The following is a 9,005-nucleotide window of genomic DNA, read 5'->3' on the forward strand; positions in this document are numbered from 1 at the left end:
GTAACTTAGGCGAGTACTGGACTGCAGCTAAGCCCCTGAGTGAGAGGCAGACTCTTCACTCGGTAAGATTTTTGTAACTTAGGCGAGTACTGGACTGTAGCTAAGCCCCCGAGTGAGAGGCAGACTCTTCACTCGGTAGGATTTTTGTAACTTAGGCGAGTACTGGACTGCAGCTAAGCCCCCGAGTGAGAGGCAGACTCTTCACTGGGTAGGATTTTTTCTCAGACTTAGGCGAAACGGATTCGCAGCTAAGGCACCCCCTGGGGGATTTTTAAAACATGTAGAAAATGAACAACAATCATTTGGAAAACTGTAAAGTCATGTCTCTTGATAATCAAACTAAAAGGTACTTGTTATTACATCTCATTGGGCTAAACACTTAAGAGTAAAAAGGGCGGAGCAGTTCCGCGTTCCAAGCGCGTGGCTCATCTTTATTGTGCTCGACGTAGAAGAGGCGATATGCTCCATTGTGGATCACTTTGGTGACGACGAAAGGGCCTTCCCAAGCAGGAGCGAGCTTGTGTGGCTTCTGCTGGTCCACTCGGAGAACCATGTATCCTTCTTGAAATGCCCGACCCCTTACGTTTCTGGCGTGGAATCGACGCAAGTCTTGCTGATAGATGGTCGACCGGATCAAGGCCATCTCTCTTTCTTCTTCCAGAAGATCGACTGCATTTTGCCGAGCCTGCTCTGCTTCCTCTTCTGAGAAGAGTTCGACTCGGGGCGCGTTGTGGAGAAAATCACTCGGGAGTACGGCTTCGGCTCCGTAGACTAAGAAGAATGGAGTCCGTCCAGTCGACCGATTGGGAGTTGTCCTCAATCCCCAAAGCACTGATGGGAGCTCATCAACCCAAGCTCCTGCTGCATGCTTGAGGTCCGGCATCAACCGGGGTTTCAGTCCTTTGAGAATCAATCCATTCGCTCACTCAGCCTGCCCATTCGACTGAGGGTGAGCGACCGAGGCGTGACCCTTGTGCCTTGGGAAGCACAAAAGGCTCTGAATTCATCAGAGTCAAAGTTTGACCCGTTGTCTGTGATGATGTTGTGCGGAACACCATATCTGAATATCAATTCCCTGATGAAACTCACAACAGTACTTGCTTCGAGGTTTTTAATGGGCTTGGCTTCGATCCACTTGGTAAACTTGTCGACTGCCACTAGCACATGGGTAAATCCGCTCCTGCCGGTCCTCAGAGGTCCAACCATGTCCAATCCCCAAACAGCAAAAGGCCAAATGAGTGGAATAGTCTTCAGAGCTGATGTAGGTTTATGGGACACGTTGGAGTAAAACTGACAACCTTCACACTTGTCCACTATTTCTTTTGCCATCTCATTGGCACGTGGCCAGTAAAATCTGGCTCGGTATGCTTTGGCCACGATGGTCCGAGAGGACGCATGGTGACCACAGGTCCCCGAGTGAATATCATTGAGGATCATTCGGCCTGCTTCTGGCGTGATGCACTTCTGGCAGACTCCAATTACACTTTCTCTGAACAACTGACCTCTTATCACGGTGAAGGCTTTAGACCGTCGGATGATCTGTCGAGCCTCTTCTTCGTCCTCCGGATGTTCTTTCCTAAGGATGTATGCGATGTACGGCACTGTCCAGTCGGGGGTGATGACCAAAACCTCCATGACCAAGTCGACCACGGATGGGACTTCGACTTCAGTCAGATCTGTGGCGCGCTTGGGTTGTGGTGACTCTTCAATGAAAGGATCATCTTGAACTGAAGGTGAATGAATATGTTCCAAAAACACATTGCGGGGAATGGTCTCTCTCTTTGAACCTATCTTTGCAAACTCATCTGCAGCTTGAATTTTTAGTCGGGGTATATGGTGAAGCTCCAATCCTTCAAACCTCTTTTCCAGCTTTCTTACTGCATTGCAATAACCAGTCATAGCCGGGCTCCTGACATCGCATTCCTTCATTACTTGATTAACCACCAAATCCGAGTCACCGTAGACCATAAGGCGACGAACGCCGAGTGAAATGGCCATACGCAACCCGTATAAAAGTGCTTCATATTCGGCTTCGTTATTGGAAGAATTAAAATGAATCTGGAGAACATAGCTAAGTTTGTCTCCACGGGGGGATACCAATACTACCCCGGCACTTGAACCATTCATCATCTTGGAGCCGTCGAAGAACATAGTCCAATGCTCCGAGTGGACTTGAGTCGGCAATTGTTGCTCAATCCACTCGGCAAGGAAATCCGCGATTGCTTGGGACTTGATAGCTTTCTTTGCCTCAAACTTGATATCCAATGGAAGGAGTTCAATCGCCCATTTTGCCTTAAACCAGTTGCATCTCTGTTATTCAGAATCTCAGATAGTGGTGCGTCGCTGACGACTTTAATGGAGTGATCAGAGAAATAATGAGCAACCTTCTTCATGGTCATGTATATTCCATAGACAAGCTTCTGATAATGTGGATATCGTTGCTTGGATGGAGTCAAAACTTCAGAAAGATAATAAACCGGGCGCTGAACCTTGTAAGCTTTTCCTTCCTCTACTCGCTCGACCGTGAGTACTTTATTGACAACTTGTCCAGTGGCTGCAATATAAAGCAGCAAGGGCTCTTTGCTGATTGGCGCAGCGAGCACCGGCTGGGTGGAGAGCAGGGTTTTGAGTTCTGCAAACGCTGCATCAGCTTCTTCAGTCCACTCAAACTTATCAGATTTCTTCATTAGTCGGTAAAGGGGAAAGGCCTTTTCACTGAGACGAGAAATGAATCGACTCAAGGCGGCCAAACAACCAGTCAAATTTTGAACGTCATGCACTCGCACAGGGCGTTTCATTCGGAGGATGGTATCAACTTTTTCCGGATTGGCGTCGATCCCTCGTTCGGAAACAAGAAAACCGAGGAACTTTCCTCCTGGAACTCCGAACGTGCACTTCGACGGATTAAGCTTGATATCGTACCTTCTTAGGTTGGCAAAGGTTTCTGCGAGGTCAGTCAGTAGGTCGGAACCTTTGCGAGACTTGACCACAATGTCATCCATGTATGCTTCCACATTCTGACTGATTTGAGTGAGCAGGCACTTCTGAATCATTCTCATGAATGTGGCTCCGGCATTTTTAAGACCAAATGGCATGGTGACATAGCAAAAGCATGCGAACGGGGTGATGAAAGCCGTTTTTATTTCATCGGGACCATACAGTCGGATCTGATGATACCCGGAATATGCATCCAAAAAAGACAAGCGCTCGCACCCCCCGGTCGAGTCAACAATTTGATCGATGCGGGGGAGAGGGAAGTGATCCTTCGGGCAGGCCCGATTGATATGCTTGAAATCAATGCACATACGCAGTGAGTCGTCCTTCTTAGGGACCATGACGACATTGGCAAGCCACTCGGAGTGATAGATATCACGGATGAACTCTGCTGCTAGTAGCCGAGCCACCTCCTCGCCAATTGCTTTCCTCTTCTCCACGGCGGACCGCCGAAGATGCTCTTTGACGGGTTTTACCTTGGGATCGACCCGCAAACGATGCTCAGCCAGTCCCCTGGGAACACCTGGCATGTCAGAGGGTTTCCAAGCAAAGATGTCCCAGTTCTCACGGAGGAACTGGATGAGCACTTCTTCCTATTTGCTGTCGAGTGTTGTTGATATATGAGTCGGCGCGGCATTGGGATCGGTCGGGTGAATATGAATCGGCTTTGTTTCACCAGTCGACTGAAATGCAGAATCTGTAGCAGGCTTCTTGGCTCGGAGCAAATCACTCGGATCTGCATTCTTCTGATACTCTTGGAATTCAACTGCTGCTATCTGCGCATCGGCAATCTTGGAACCTTTCTGGAAACATTCCTCTGCCTTCTGCCGATTGCCAGTAACTGTGATCACACCTTTGGGGCCAGGCATCTTCAGCTTGAGATACACATAACATGGTTGAGCCATAAAACGTGCATAGGCCGGCCTACCCAAAATGGCATGATAAGCACTCTTGAAATCCACGACTTCAAATGTCAACTTCTCCTTACGGTAATGCTTGGAATCACCGAAAACCACGTCGAGGGCGATCTCGCCAAGTGATTCGGCTTTCTTTCCAGGGATAACACCATGAAAACTCATGTTGCTCTCGCTAAGTTTGGACATCGGAATGCCCATCCCCTTCAAGGTTTCAGCATAAAGGATGTTCAGACCACTGCCACCGTCCATCAGTACTTTAGTCAGTCTAGTACCTCCAACCACGGGGTCGACCACCAGTGCTTGCCTCCCGGGGGTGGCTACACGAGAAGGATGGTCAGACTAGTCGAATGTGATGGCTGTCTGAGACCATTTCAGGTATGTGGTCGTCGCCGCCGGAGCAGCCATATTCACTTCTCTGTTGATGACTTTCAATCGACTCTTGCTCTCAACGTCAGCAAAAATCACCAAGGTTGAATTGACTTTGGGATAACCGTCGTCTACTTCCTCATCCTCGTCTCTGAACGACTCCTTTCCTTTTTCACTGGGTTGATCTCCTCGGAATTGTTGGATCAGGAGTCGACACTGTCGAGTGGTGTGTTTAGGGTAAATCAGATTCCCCTCTTTGTCCTTCTTCGTGTGGATGTGACACGGTAAATCCAACACATCATTTCCCGCCTGATCTTTCTCTTTCTTAGGGGGCCAGGGTCCCTTAGGTTTTCCCTTAAACTTTCCTTGAGCCACCGCTGCGATCTCACCGGGTGCGGCAGGATCGGCCTTGCGCTTCTGCTTCCGATTGGAATTACCTCCATCGGTCTCTTGGCCGACTAGCTTACTCTTTCCGCTACGGAGTCGATCCTCTTCTTCCCCGTTAGCGTACCGGGTGGCTATTTCCATCATCCGAGTCAGAGTCATATCACCAGTCCGACCGAATTTCAGGACTAACTCTCGGTATTTGACACCCTCCTTGAAGGCGCACACTTCTTGATGCTCTGATACATTTTCAACGGTGTGATGCAGAGTGTACCACCTCTGAATGAAATCTCTCAAGGTCTCACTCGGCTTCTGCACACAATGTTGCAACTCGGTCAATCCTGCTGGTCATTTGCACGTGCCTTCCAAGGTTCTGACGTATAGTCGAGCCAGCTCTTCCCAATTGTATATACTGCTCGGAGCTAACTGAGTCAACCACGCTCGGGCTGAGCCTTCCAACATCAGAGGGAGATGTTTCATTGCTACTTCATCGTTTCCACCGCCAATCTGCATAGCCAGTCGGTAATACTCAAGCCAAGTTTCAGGCTTGGACACTCCAGTGAACTTACTGACTCCGGTCGCCAACCTGAAGTTGGGAGGAATCACCGCCGCCCTGATGGCCATGCTGAAAGACTCCGGACCGGAATGCACTCTGCTGCCGCTTGGACGATCTCTGCCAGGGTCTTCTCTGTGCGCTCTGTTCCAGTCGACCAGGCCTTAAAAGAGGATGGATCTCGCGTCGAAGCCTGGTTCTCTTGGCTCGACTGAGGCTCTGCGCTCACCACTGTGACGGCGTCTGTCACCGTTCCGCCGAGGCACAAATGACGCACTCCTCGGAGGAGGCGTGGGTCCTCGACGATGATTATCGCGGTCGAGTGGATGATCATACTGTCCACGGCCCTCACGCCGCGAGGGCGATCTTGGGTTGTGGGCCGACTGAACTGTGTCCGATACAATGGATCAGCTGTGAACCCTATTCCGTGAATGAGAGACTGCCGTGTTTTGCTCTCCTGCTGCCCGGAGCAAGGCCCGGATCTGCATCTGCCCTCTGCCAGCCTCTGACTGGGAAGGTTGGATCGACTCTGCTATTAGGGCTGCAGCTGCGAGGTTCTGAATCGGAGTATGGTATACCTTAGGTGGAGGCGGAAAAAGCTGTCGTCGACTGGACACATGGATCCTCTCCTGAGCGCGCTCGTCGAGAGCACGCTGAAGGTTATCCAGTCGAGTGCGCTCAGTCAAATTAGCTAGGCGCACCTCCTCCAAGGCCCGGGCCTCGGGGGTTTCTCCAACGATGGGCGTGTGGAGTGCATCCATGTTGCGGCGACGAAGTTCTTCCCTCTGTTGCGAAGAGAGGGGTTCGGGTCGGTATTCCTCGTGGACGCGCGACGGATCGCTGCCCCCGTCTCCGCCATCCTTATGGCGGAAACCAGGTGGGCTGTGAGGCCCGTCGACCATCAAGACTTCAGCCGTAGCGTCGCTGCTATCTCACTCGGACGCGGCCTCCACGGAGCCAGTCGATGGATCGAACAGGCCGTGGAGAGTTTCGTCGGGCTTGAATGCCGCGACTTGATGGGTGGACGAACACGGAGCTACCACGTGCTTCACCCACCGCTGAAGCTGCGATCGACCGGACCGCTTGCGACGGCGAACAACGGGGGAGTGAAAACACCATCGGAGCCGACTGATACTGAGTCGACGGCTGCCAAGTGTGTCGCCCCTCGGACGGGGAGCGCCTCAACATCTAGGGGAGCTTCTTGAAGCCACGCGGAGTCGTCAGCGACGAAAACGAGCGCGCCGAGACGGATCTTGCGGCCCTCAGCCAATCCGCCGCCGAAAACCATGACGATGACGATCGGTAAAACTTGCAATTTCACCAACTAGTCGCTAAGACACCTGCCCCAAGGTGGGCGCCAACTGTCGTGGTCCTAAGACTGATAGTAGAAAGGGGGGGTAGGTATGGAGAGGCAAGATCTTAGCTATGATGAAGGTGTACACATGAGATTTACGAGTTCAGGCCCTTTTTAGTGGAAGAAACAACCCTTAATCTTGGTGCCTGGAGGCGGTCGATTGGATTATGTGTATGATATTACAGGGGGTGCGAACCCTTGTCCCAGAGGAGGGGGGTGGCTTATATAGAGTGCACCAGGACCCCAGCCATCCTCCATTACAAGGGGCTTAATGTACATAAAGTAAGGGCGTTACTGATAACGCCAGCCTTAAGTGCTATTAATGACCTTAAAGACTACGTAGTGAACGCCTGCCCGTTGCAATGCTGAGTGACTCCTGCTCTTCGATAGGTCGAGTGATACTCTGGATGGTCGAGTGAAAGTAAGGGGGAGGACGCCCGAGTGACCCGACTGTCGAGTGGATAGCACTCAACATCTTTTACTGGGGGCCACCTGCTGTCTCTTGGACTCCTTATCTTCTAGGGTAGTGACCTTGGGTAGGGCGTGTAGGTCTGGCCTATGACCCTACCCCAGGTCTGTATCCTCATCACCTGTGAAAAAAATATATGTATATCTGGGTGTGAATTCCAGTGAAATTAAATGGATATAAATGAAAATAGGGGATATATAGCTTCTTTGCCAGACGGCAAAGAGTACACGTGGCAGCTTCCTGTAGACACTGGGGGCACTGGCTGCCTATTTGGTCAGCTATGCCGTCTGCTAGCGGACGACAAAGACCTTGGAATCTTTGCCGTCTGCTGGCGGACGGCATAGCTGGCCACATGGCAGCTTCCCAGTGATGTCCTAACTGAGCTCTTTGTCGTCCGCTTGCGGACGGCAAAGACCTTTGAATCTTTGCCGTCCACTGGCGGACGGCAAAGAGCGCCGTTAACGCCCTAACGGCTCTGACGCCACCCCACAGCCGTCCGTTGTCTTTGCCGTCTGCTGGCGTCAGATGGCGGATGACACAATCATTTGCTGTCCGTTTCGTGGAAGCGGACGACAAAGAAGGCCTTTGTTGGCACCTGTTCAGACGGACAGTTTGTCGGCTGCTGGCGGATGGCAAAGATGTTTGCCGTCCGGGACCTATGCCTTTGTCGTCTGCCATGGAGGACGTCAAAGAAGCTGTTTCCAGTAGTGAGGGGGAATCGATAACGGAGGGCTTCTACATCAACACCATTGCCTCTCTCATGAAGCGTGAGTAGTTTACCACAGACCTTCGGGTCCATAGTTATTAGCTAGATGGCTTCTTCTCTCTCTTTGATTCTCAATACAAAGTTCTCCTCGATGTTCTTGGAGATCTATTCAATGTAATACTCTTTTGCGGTGTGTTTGCCGAGATCCGATGAATTGTGGATTTATGATCAAGATTATCTATGAATATAATTTGGTTCTTCTCTGAATTTTTATATGCATGATTTGATATCTTTGCAAGTCTCTTCAAATTATCGGTTTAGTTTGGCCTACTATATTAATCTTTTTTTCCATGGGAGAAGTGCTTAGCTTTGGGTTCAATCTTACGGTGTCCTTTCCAAGTGACAGTAGGGGCAGCAAGGCACGTATTGTATTGTTGCCATCGAGGATAAAAAGATGGGTTTATATCATATTGCTTGAGTTTATCCCTCTACATCATGTCATCTTGCTTAATGCATTACTCCGTTCTTATGAACTTAATACTCTAGATGCATGCTGGATAGCGGTCGATGTTTGGAGTAATAGTAGTAGATGCAGAATCGTTCCGGTCTACTTGACACAGACGTGATGCCTACTGTCGGTGTCAAAACCGGCGGATCTCGGGTAGGGGGTCCTGAACTGTGCGTCTAAGGCTAATGGTAACAGGAGACTGGGGACACGATGTTTACCCAGGTTCGAGCCCTCTCGATGGAGGTAATACCCTACTTCCTGCTTGATTGATCTTGATGATATGAGTATTACAAGAGTTGATCTACCACGAGATCGTAGAGGCTAAACCCTAGAAGCTAGCCTATGGTATGATTGTTCTCGTCCTACGGACTAAACCCTCCGGTTTATATAGACACCAGAGGGGGCTAGGGTTACACAGAGTCGGTTACAGAGAAGGAGATCTTATCATCCGAATCGCCAAGCTTTCCCTCCACACCAAGGAGAGTCCCATCCGGACACGGGACGAAGTCTTCAATATTGTATCTTCATAGTCCAATAGTCCGGCCAAAGTATACAGTCCGGCTATCCAGATACCCCCTTATCCAGGACTCCCTCTGTAGACCCTGAACCAGGCTTCAATGACGATGAGTTCGGCGCGCAGATTGTCTTTGGCATTGCAAGGCAGGTTCCATCTCCGAATACTTCAAGGTAAATTTCGAACACTTAAATCGTGTCTGGCTCTGCAAGACAAATTTCACATACCACCGTAGAGAGA

The sequence above is a fragment of the Triticum dicoccoides genome, chromosome 5B, assembly GCF_002162155.2.
Source record: "Triticum dicoccoides isolate Atlit2015 ecotype Zavitan chromosome 5B, WEW_v2.0, whole genome shotgun sequence".
Lineage (NCBI taxonomy): Eukaryota > Viridiplantae > Streptophyta > Magnoliopsida > Poales > Poaceae > Triticum > Triticum dicoccoides.